The following is an 11,483-nucleotide window of genomic DNA, read 5'->3' on the forward strand; positions in this document are numbered from 1 at the left end:
CACGCGGGCTCTAGAGCACAGGCTCAGTAGTTGTAGCGCATGGGATTAGTTGCTCCGCACCATGTGGGATCTTCCTGGACCAGGGCTCGAACCCGTGTCCCCTGCATTGGCAGGCGGATTCTTAACCACTGTGCCACCAGGGAAGTCCCCCAAATTAATTTTTATAAGTAGATGCAAGTACTCGCCTATCTCATTATATCTTTCTGATATAATCATGCTTAGGTATTTATTTAAATTTGAAATGAATATTGCTTTATTATGAATTACTTCCTTTTTATTTCACCATTATATAAAAAAATGTTAATTTTAATTATGTGTAGGTTGGTTACCTGTGAATTTCATTTCAGCAGAATAAAGAGTATTGGCCCTGATCCAGTTGTGAACCGTTGCTCTGTCTAGACTATAAACTCCATGAGATCAAGGACCTCTTGTTTCCCACTGTACCCCAGTTCCAAAAACAGTATCTGATACATAGTAAACACTCAATAAAAAAAAATTAATATATAACTTTGTTTTAATGTAAAAATGTTTTAACTTACTCAAGTAAAATTGAAACAGGAGGGAGATTCTACAGTTTATCCTCTGGCTTTCCATGCCTGAGCATACCACAATCTTCCTTCCAAATCCATAGGCACCCCAGTTGAATAAGCACAAAAAAATGCTAGTTTATTTTTTTGTTTGATAGATTAACAACTATAAAGAATATAATGGTGCATTATTTCATTTTTCTACATTTATTTTCTATGTATTCTGTGGTATTATATAAATACATCGTAAGTTGACTCAGTTCCTTTTTGGAAAGAGTTACCCACTACTTCTAAGAAATAAATTACAATCCTTACAGTTGTAAAGCTGCTTGCAAAGCTTTGTCACATTATCTCATTTGATCCTCAGAACCATATGGATATGCAAATACGGATAATCCCATCCTACTGTTGAGGAAGCTAAACTCCAGAGACTAAGTGACTTGCTTAACTAGAGAGGTTAAGTGTCCCACAGCCAGTAATTGACAGAACTTGGAACTGAACCTATACCTTCTGCTGCCAAAGCCTGTGGAGTTTGGTTTGCTTTGGTTTGATTGCTTGGTTGGTTGGTTTTTACTAATGCCTTCACAAATCAAAAAGGATAATTTCCAAACGTAAAGTAGAATTTCACATTTATATTTATGCAAAGACAAATTTCGGGGGGGGAGAAGGGTAGAAACCTTTCATAAGTTTATCCAAATGGTCATTCCTAGGAATGAGTTTCATAAAAACCTGAGTAGGGCTTCCCTGGTGGCGCAGTGGTTGAGAGTCTGCCTGCTAATGCAGGGGACACGGGTTTGAGCCCTGGTCTGGGAAGATCCCACATGCCGCGGAGCAACTAGGCCCATGAGCCACAACTACTGAGCCTGCGCGTCTGGAGCCTGTGCTCTGCAACAAGAGAGGCCGCGATAATGAGAGGCCTGCTTACCGCGATGAAGAGTGGCCCCCACTTGCCGCAACTAGAGAAAGCCCTCGCACAGAATCGAAGACCCAACACAGCCAAAAATAAATTAATTAATTAATTAATTAATTTTTTTAAAAAAAACCTGAGTAAAAAACTTGAGTTTCACAAAACGCTTGAGTTCTTTTCAACCCTCTGATTATAGTTTGGCTTGTTACTATGTTTGTATTCATTGGGATTGATTGCATATGAAATACGTATTTACTCAGATTACTACCCCACAAGAAAGTTGAACTCTCAGTTATGTGTCAATTAAATAATTAAAATTTATTTCCACATTCACAGTGGAAGCAATTTTAATAAATTGCTCTGCATACTCTTCCTGGCATATATAAGTGTAAGGCCATCAAGATCCTGTAGAAGCTTTGCCTCAGCCTCAGAACATCTTTATAAAGTGAGTATTAGCACATTGAGAATGGGCAGTTTCACCATCACCACCTGACTTGTCACTGATATTAGGAAGTTCCGAGCTATGGTGCAAGAAAGCAGCATAGGCCTCAAGTATATTGTGGGGTTGGAAGCTGTGTTTCTCAATCATGCCCAGTAGGGACAGTTGGGAGTGGTGCCCTCACTCCCCAGGGGATTCCTGACTGCCACATGCAGTTCTGCTGCTGCCTAAAAGGTCTCCCAGCCGGCTGGATGGGTCATTTTGAAAGAACTCCTCTGCTGAAACCCAAGTCACTCAGTTCCTACATTCAACTTGAGCCTTTCAGATTGTACTACAACTACATTCAGTTGTGTTTGTTGGCATTTAAGCCATCAAGACTGTCTATTTGCCAAGGTTCTTAGAAGTTGTAATATCTGTGACTTGATTTCCATGGCTATTGGTCTGTACTGTCACTGTTCTATTAGGAAATGTTCCCCCAGAGCTTGTATTAACCCTATTCACTAATAGGAACATCATATTCTTTGGGGTATGGGTGAAGAAGAAAGGATAAAAATATATGGAAAACATAAAACCATACTATTTCATTGAAACTGTTGAATAATATTTTTATTTCAGTATTTAAAAAATAAATGTCCCAAAGAAATAGAGAATTTGTATTCATTCATTCATTTATTCAACAAGTATGTATGAGTACCGACTCTGTGCCAGGCACTGTTCCAATCACTGAAATACTGAAGTAAATAAAACAAAGTTCTCATTTCCAGAACCTGACATCCTAGTGGGGAAAGGGATGACTAGCTAACTATAATACGTAAAAATATATATAATATATCAGGTGGTAATCGGGTGCTGGGAAGAAAAGTAGAAGAAGAAAGAGAGGAGGGTGGAGGGAGTGGATGCTATTTTGGCTCAGGTGGTCAGGAAAGTTCTCTCTGATGAAGTGACATTGGGTAGACAATCTGAGTGGAATAGAGGGGTAGCTGTCTAAGGGAGGACCTTCCAAGCCAGTGGAGCAACAGCCCATGTGAAAGCCTGAGGTGGACACATACTTGTCATCACGTCCAGGGAACACGGGAAGGGGGCCAGTGTTACTGGAATGGGGTGCGTGAAAGGGAGAGAGGAGGAGATGGGGTTGAATACAGAGTGGAAAGGGGCTTCTGAGGCCACATTATGAGCCACAGGATTTGGATTTTACTCTGAATTTGTTGCAAATGTATTAAAAAGTTTTGAGTGTGTCAAGATCTTAAATAGGGTTTTTTAAGCAGCACTCTTGCCATTGTGTGGATAATGGACTGGAATGGGTGTAGGTATGGAGTGGAAGCAGGAAGACCAGTTAGGGATACTGTTGCAATCCACTTGCAGGAAAAATAAATAAATTTGGTTGGTACAGTGCTTGGCACATAGTGACATTCCACAAATATTTGTTGAATGAATAAATGAATGAGCAAGTGAAACTAAGCTTCAAAAAGTTATCTCGGGACTTCCGTGGTGGTGCAGTGGATAAGACTCCATGCTCCCGCTGCAGGGGGCCCAGGTTCAATCCCTGGTCTGGGAACTAGCTCCCACATGCATGCCTCAACTAAGAGTTCACATGTCACAACTGGGGAGCCCTCATGCTACAACTAAGGAGCCCACCTGCCGCAACTAAGACCCAGATCAACCAAAAAAAACAAAAAGTTATTCATCTCCTAAAGATCGATTCATTTTATCTATAAGTGTATTTCTTATAGGTATGTACTCTACAATATAATAGCTAACTTTTATATTTTCAATTTAACGTATACAATTTGCTGCTGAACCTACTATTCTGGTAGGTCTTATTGTTAAAGGATTATCCATTCTTGCTTCTCCCTTTTGAGTCTGGTAAGATATCAGGTTGGCCAAAAAGTTTGTTCGGGTTTTTCATGTTACAGAAAAACCCGAACGAACTTTTTGGCCAACCCAATACAATCCATATCCCATGCCTTGTGTTATAATCATGCACATGCAAACACACACACACGTGCATACACACACACATGCACACAGACTTCCTGCCACCTCACAATCACACCATTATAGTTTGAAGTTAGCATAAGAAAATCTTTAGCAAGGACCTAACTGAATGGTTTCTCATATTTGGACACAAGTTCAGTTTCTGGCATATCATAGCCATGCCTCTGTGTTGCTATGGCTAAGTATAATTCTCTACATCTAAGAAAGTGATATGATAGAAAAAAAAATTTTTTTTAAACAAACGTTTGTCTGGCCAAGGAACATAAGATTCGAGGAGGAAGATCCTAGAGACAACAATCACCAAGGTAGCTTGTTTAAAATCCTAGGTACCTAGATTCCACGGGTGATTTATGGTTTTGACTCCTTACCAGCAACTCCAAAGATCCATGTACATATTTCTAATTTTGATGAGGCAAAACTTTAAAACTCCCACCTTGGAGGCTGGTATGCAAGAGAATGTCATCCAGCTTGTACATGAGCCTAGCCAACCCCTAGGATCTCATGTCCAATGTGACTTTGATATTCTCTACTGTTTGTGTTTATGTATCTTATGGGGACAATATTATGCTATAGTTGTATTTCAGAATTACCCAAGTCAATGGACCTATTCCTCATAAATGCTAAGAGCCAAAAGAAGTTGGAATTTGGATATGCAGCCTTTGACTGACAGTGAAACATCCAAATAGAGGTGACCCATGGTTGAAAATATTAGATGAAGAGGGCAGGGTAGAGTTGGGGAAGTTGAAGACCTACAGATAAATGAGGACTTTGAGGAAGGAAGAATACAGAGAGAAGAACAGAGGCCTTCACTGTCCCATTTCAGCCCTTTAGCTTACTACCCTGACTGACAAGTTTCTCTGGCCCTCAAACCTGCTGCTTCAATAGAAAACTTCTGTTGGTTCTTATAAGGTAAATTTAAATTTGCCTTGCCCCATGACAGTCTAAAAAATTATATGTCTCATTTATCTTCATAAAGACCAAACACTTTAACAGAGCAGCCATTTGTTGTACAACAAATTAAATTATTTTTGAACTATCCTCCTGTTGTCACCAAACATCTTTAAAGTCACCTTAAAATTAACGTTATCCTTTTGGTAAACTTTCACAATATCCACTTTGTGGCGGGGTTTAGAATATTTCTTAGATGTGTAGTTCTTGTTTCCATACAAAGAAGTGTGTGTAAAGTTAAATAGAATAAGATAGCAGTGAGAATTAACTGTTTGTTCTAGCTCTTAAAAAAAAAAAAAACCTGCTGCTTCACCTCTGAGTCTAGGCTTGTCTGCCCACTCCGGGCACTTCATCTTCTGTGATTCCTCAGCCTGTCCTGGGCCAGGGATAACTTAGTTAGGGGATTACCCCACTCTCTTGGTTCCCTCCCTAGAGGCTTCAACTCTGGGCATTCATCAAAGACTTTCTCCTCTATTTCACTGTCAAAGGCTCAAGCTTCAAGTTTTCACCTCAGCAGAATTACAAATCATTACATGTTATTGAACTTTTGGGTAGCGAACCAATAGTAAAATGATAAATTCTAGTATCAGTACATCAGTTGTCTGACCCATAGCCCCTAAGCTCAGTTTTAAGAAAAATCTAAAGGTAGGATAAAATTACTGCACTTTTAAAAGATGCATCACAAATGGTCCCTGAAATAGCAAATATACTTAGGATAGCCCCCAAAGAATTCAATTTACAAAAAAAAAAAAAAAAAGTGGAGGAAGAGAAGAATGTGCAGAACTTTTAGAAAACGCTGCTGCCCGGTCTCACAGCCAGACGGTTGTAAGTAGTAAGGTGCCCAGGGCAGAGGTAAGATACTTAACAGGGAATCTCCTACTCCTGGCAGCAGGAGCAGAGGACCCTGGGCGCCAAGGCCCATGGACCACAAACAAACACAAGAGCCCAGAGAGTCAGAAGTGGGACAGCAGGTGGCAGCACCAAGCCAGAGCAGGATGAAAATGAGATTGGGAGGTGAAAGCAGCTGGGGAACAAGGAAGGTCTGTGAGCTGGGGCAGGGTGTCTGTTATGTGTTGGGCTATCTTGAAGGGCTAACAAAGGCAACAGTGGTTATTGTGTTCGCCTACGACACTGCCACTCTTATTTTCTTTCAGAGGCAAGTAACTGAAACTGGCTTGGATATAAAAAACAAAGTTATTTTAAGCATTTTGTCCTTACTGATGATTACTTTATATTTTTCTTTGTTTATTTCTGACACAGATCTTTTTCTTTTCTTTCAACTTTTTATTGGGTTATAACATATGGAGAAAAGCACTCATTATCTGTATAGGGTTTGAGAAATTTTCACTAACTGAACACATCCTTGTAACCAGCACCCCAATCAAAAAACAAAACATGACCAAGACCTGAGCAGACCTCCAGTCTCTACCTGCCTAAAGATAACTGGTATGGATCTTCTACTATGTAAGAAAAAAAGAAACAAGAAAGAGTTTACCCCAGACTAAAGAGGGAACAAGAGCCAACTCACAAATTACCAGGAATTTAGTCCATCTACGTTGTAACCCAAAAGCCAACTATAAAACATGGAGGGGGGAAGTGACGAAAGGATTTTATTTAGTGGACAAAACACAGCATTTGGTTTCAAGCTTGACTGGATATACCATCTGTGGATTTTTGGGGGGTTTCCCTTTTCATTTAAAATGAAAGAGAGGGGCTTCCCTGGTGGCGCAGTGGTTAAGAATCCGCCTGCCAATGCAGAGGACACAGGTTTGATCCCTGGTCCGGGAAGATCCCACATGCCACAGAGCAACTAAGCCTGTGCGCCACAAGTACTGAGCTGAGCTCTAGAGCCCGCGAGCCATAACTACTGAGCCTGTGTGCCACAACTACTGAGCCTGCTCTCTAGAGCCCGTGCTCCACAACAAGAGAAGCCACCGCAATGAGAAGCCCGCTCACTGCAATGAAGAGTAGCCCCCGCTCTCCTCAACTAGAGAAAGCCCGTGCACAGCAATGAAGACCCAGTGCTGCCAAAAATAAATAAATAGAATAAATAAATTTTTTTTAAAAAGAAAAGCATTGAAAAAATACATCTTACTGTATGTAATATGGCAAAATAAAAAAAATTTTTTTTTAATTAAAGAGAGACTTTCTAGACATTCAAACCCGCTTGACTACATTTCCTTATCCAGCTGTGTGAAAAGTCAATGATTGGGGACTTCCCTGGTGGAGCAGTGGTTGAGAATCCGCCTGCCAATGCAGGGGACACGGGTTCGAGCCCTGGTCCGGAAGACCCCACATGCCGCGGAGCAACTAAGCCCGTGCGCCACAACTACTGAGCCTGTGCTGTAGAGCCCACGAGCCACAACTACTGAGCCCGTGTGCCACACTACTGAAGCCTGCGTGCCTAGAGCCCATGCTCTGCAACAAGAGAAGCCACCACAATGAGAAGCCCGCGCACCGCAATGAAGAGTAGCCCCCGCTCACCACAACTAGAGAAAGCCTGCACGCAGCAACGAAGACCCAACACAGCCAAAAAATAAATTAATTTAAAAAAAAAAAGTCAATGATTGGCTTGCTCCTGGAATTAACGACAGGGCAGTGCTTTGATCCCAGCTCCAGTGAGGGATTAGGAGGGAGAGTAGCTCCTCAGAGCTCACTATGAAGTGACCTCCAGCCTGTCTACATGCCAGAACCCTGGAGACTCTTACTTAAAACACAGATGCCAGGCCTGACTCCAGGTCTCCTGAAAGTAGCTCCCTCGGGGCATAGGGGCACCAGAGGGGTGACCACAGATATGCCATTATTATCTGATCCTCTCCCTCAGACAAGCTGAGGGCTGGAGGCGGGGTTCTGCAGGCCCTGCCAGGAGTGTCCTGAGGACCTGGGCAGCATTCTAGGAGAAAGTGCCTCTTACCTGTTCCTCTTTGCATGATGATGAAGTTCCAGAAGTAACATCCTAAAGGAGTGTTAGATAAAGGCCTTGAGGAGAGTCAAGTCAGGCCTCCCAGCGAGGCCAGGAATAATACAGAGCCCAAGGAGATGGGAACAGGGAGGTACAATGAGACAGGAGGTTTGAGGCAGAACCTAGAGTAACTACAGAGCTGCAGTGCAAATAGCTAGAATCAAGTTTTAGCCAGGAGCTTTTAAAGAGACAAGGATCACAGCTTCATCTACTAAGGATTCTTGCCCCCAAAACTGAAATTAACCTGACCATACCTCATTTTTATGATGCAACTACCGATTTACAGGAAATGCAGAGGATGGAAAAATATGGGGAATTGCAATTGGCAACGTCTGGAATGTGGGGAAGTCTATAAGTGACCGGGTATTTGCAATTACAAGGAAGGGGGGTGTGGAGGGTGGAGGGAGAGCCCATAGAGGTTTGAGACAAATCAACCATTCACAGCATGTGGAATTATTTAGATCATAATTCAACCTACTGTAAAAATTATAAAAACTAAAAATTTTAAAAAGCAATTGGGAGACAATTGGAAGATGGAATACTGAACAGATATTTGAAGATAATCAAGAATTATAGTTTAAAATTGTATTGTAGTTATCTTTTAAAAGACTCAGCCTTTAAGGGCTGTGGTTTTAGAACTGTAACATGCATCAGAATCACCTGGAGGACTTCCTAAAATGCAGATTACTGTGCCTCACCCCCAAGATTTTCTAATTCTGTAGAACTTTGTTGGAGCCCGAAAATTTCCATTTTTAACAAGCTGGATGATGGGTACATGAGGGTTCTTTATTCCTATTCTGTCTACTCTTGTTATGTTTGAAATTTCTATTTTAAAAGTTTTTTTAAGATAAGGGAAGAGAAAAAAATAGAAAAAGCATTTGACAATATCCAATTCCTGATTTTTAAAAAAAATCTCTCAACAAACTAGAGAATACAAGGGAGCTTCCTCAACCTAATAAGAATCTATGAAAATCCTCAGGTAACGTCGTATCTGATGAAAGACTGAATACTTTCTCCCTAAGATCAGCAACGAGACAAGGATATCTGCTCTCATCATTTCTATTCAACATTGTACTGGCTAGCTAGTACAATGAGGCAAGAAAAAGAATCCAAATCGGAAAGAACAAGTAAAACGGTCTTTATTTGCAGGCAGCATGATAGCCTATGTAGAAAATCCTTTGAGGTCTACAAAACAGCTGCTAGAACTAAGAAGAAGGTTTTGCAATACTGTGGCAAGGACAGACAATACGGCTGGGTAGGAGCTGGATGGCTGTGGGGAAGGGCTTTCTATCTTTATTTTCTAAAGCCCTTAGGAGCTATTTTTCCTTCTGAGTTTGCATCCCATCACAACCTGGGGGCCTTCCCTGACTGATATTGAGAGTGAAGACTTATTCCTTACTTAACCGTATTTCTCCAAGGAGAAAGTTCCTGAGAGCCATGGCTCTCAAACTTGTCTGCACACTGGAATCACTTGGGGAGCTTCGAAAACTCCTGCTGCCCGGGTTCCACCTCCACGGATTGTAATTTAATTATACTGAGGTATGGCCTGGAAGTAGGATCCCCAATTCTGATGTACAATGTACCTTGAGAACCACTGCCCTACAGGAATATTTCTGGTCTGGTAACTTCTCTGAACAGTGAGTTTAGGAGGTGAAACTGGGCAACCATGGCTCAGGCTCTACTGGATTTTCTGTGGGATCTGCCTGCCTTTAAAGTTTACTGATTCTGTTCTGCTACTCTGAGCCATAAATTGTATGGCAAGGGGCAGAGGGAACAGGAGGTGGGAGAAGACTATGGCTGTCCAGGAGTGACTGACTATGACAAGGTAAATCTAGCTAGTTCAGATATGAGGAAGTCCACTTAGTCAACAGACTTAAAGCCATCTATTCCTAAAACCTTACCTCCCCAACTTTTATTTGGAAAAAGTTCAAAGCATATATACTCGCCACATACATTCAGTACATTCATCAGTTGTTAACATTGTGTTCCATTTGTCATCTTTCTCTCTCTTTTTTTTTTCCTTTTTTTTTTTTGGCTGAACCTATATAGTTCAATAGGTATCTCTTAAGAACAAAGGCGTTTTTCTACTTAATCATGATACAATTTTTACCCTCAGGAAGTTTAACATTGATACATTATTATCTACTATACATTCCATATTTATATTACCCTAGTTTACCTCAAAACTTCCTTTATACCTGTTTTAAAGACCATACACTGCATTTAATGGTCTTGTTTCTTTACTATCCATAATCTATAGAATAATCTCCCTCCTTTTCAGAAGACACTGACAAGTTTGAAAAGGCCAGACTATCTGTGTCATAAAATACACCATAATGATGCTTCCTTATGATTAACTCATGTTAAATATTTAGCACGAATACCAGGTTTGTGATGTCGTATGCTTCCAATTGCATCACATCAGGAAGAACACAATGTCAGTTTGTTCCAGTATCTCTGATGCTGGATTTAATCACTTTGGTTAAAGTGGTGCCCACCAATTCTCTTCATTTTAAAGGTATCTTTTCCCTTTATACTTAATAAGTAACCTGCTGGGTGATACTGTGAGCCCATACGAATATCCTGTTCCCCAACAAACTTATACCTATGGTTTTAGCATCCATGGATAATCAGTTATTACTGATTGCAAATAGTGATTTGCAATAGTGGTGTTTGCAAATAGTGATTTTCTAATTCTATCATTCCTTCTACATTTTTAACTGGAGTTCTTTTATAAAAAAGAGCTTTCCTGCCTTCCCCTCACTGCCTGCTTTTTTGAGTATCATTATGGACTCAGGGATTCCTTGTTTATTTATCAAATTATGATCCATTTCTGTCATTTGTCTTTTTGAAACCAGCTCTTGTGTTGTTTCCATATATCCCCATTAGTTTTTAAATAGTGTCTTTATTTCTGCTACAAGATATTTTAAGCTCATATAATATATTTCCTTCTCCAGACCTGGAAGCAGCCATTTCTCCAAGAAGTTCCCATTCCTTTTAACTGGAAATGGTATTTATTATGCCATTTCTCTTTGATACAAAAAAAATTTTTTTTTTTTATCTTTATCTGCCTGACTCCTACATCTATCTCCAAGTTTGTTCCAAACTCGGGCAGGTGAAAAATAAGGTGTTATGTATTAAACCCTTTACCCTTCAATACCTGACCCAGTGTAATATAGATAGGCTCACAACTTATCGTTACAGTTCTATATTGATTCAACAAATATTTTTTGAATGCTTACACTGTGCTAAGTACCCGGGATAAAATTTGAAGCAAGACACACACAGTCATGGCCTTCCCGTGCTTACAGTCTAGTGGAGAAGGCAAATATGAATCAAATGACCATATAAATATTTAACTAAAAACACTGTAAGTCTCTAAAAATAGGCACACTGAGTTCTAGGCATACATCAAGGAGTCTGGCATATTCTGGGTTGGGAAGTGTTCCCTTAAAATAGGAACTTAGAGGGACTTCCCTGGCGGTCCAGTCATTAAGACTCTGCACTTCCACTGCAGAGAACACAGGTTCGATCCCTGGTCGGGGAACTAAGATCCTGCATGCTGCGTGGCACAGCCAAAAAATAAATAAATAAATAGCAACTGAGATCTAGGATCTGAAAAGTGGATAGGAGTTACTCAGTTCAAGGGAAAAAGGCTTGTGTGTGTGTGTGTGTGTGTGTGTTGGGGGTACTGGTGCTGGTGGC

This window comes from Eubalaena glacialis, chromosome 4 (assembly GCF_028564815.1).
Source record: "Eubalaena glacialis isolate mEubGla1 chromosome 4, mEubGla1.1.hap2.+ XY, whole genome shotgun sequence".
NCBI classification, from domain to species: domain Eukaryota; kingdom Metazoa; phylum Chordata; class Mammalia; order Artiodactyla; family Balaenidae; genus Eubalaena; species Eubalaena glacialis.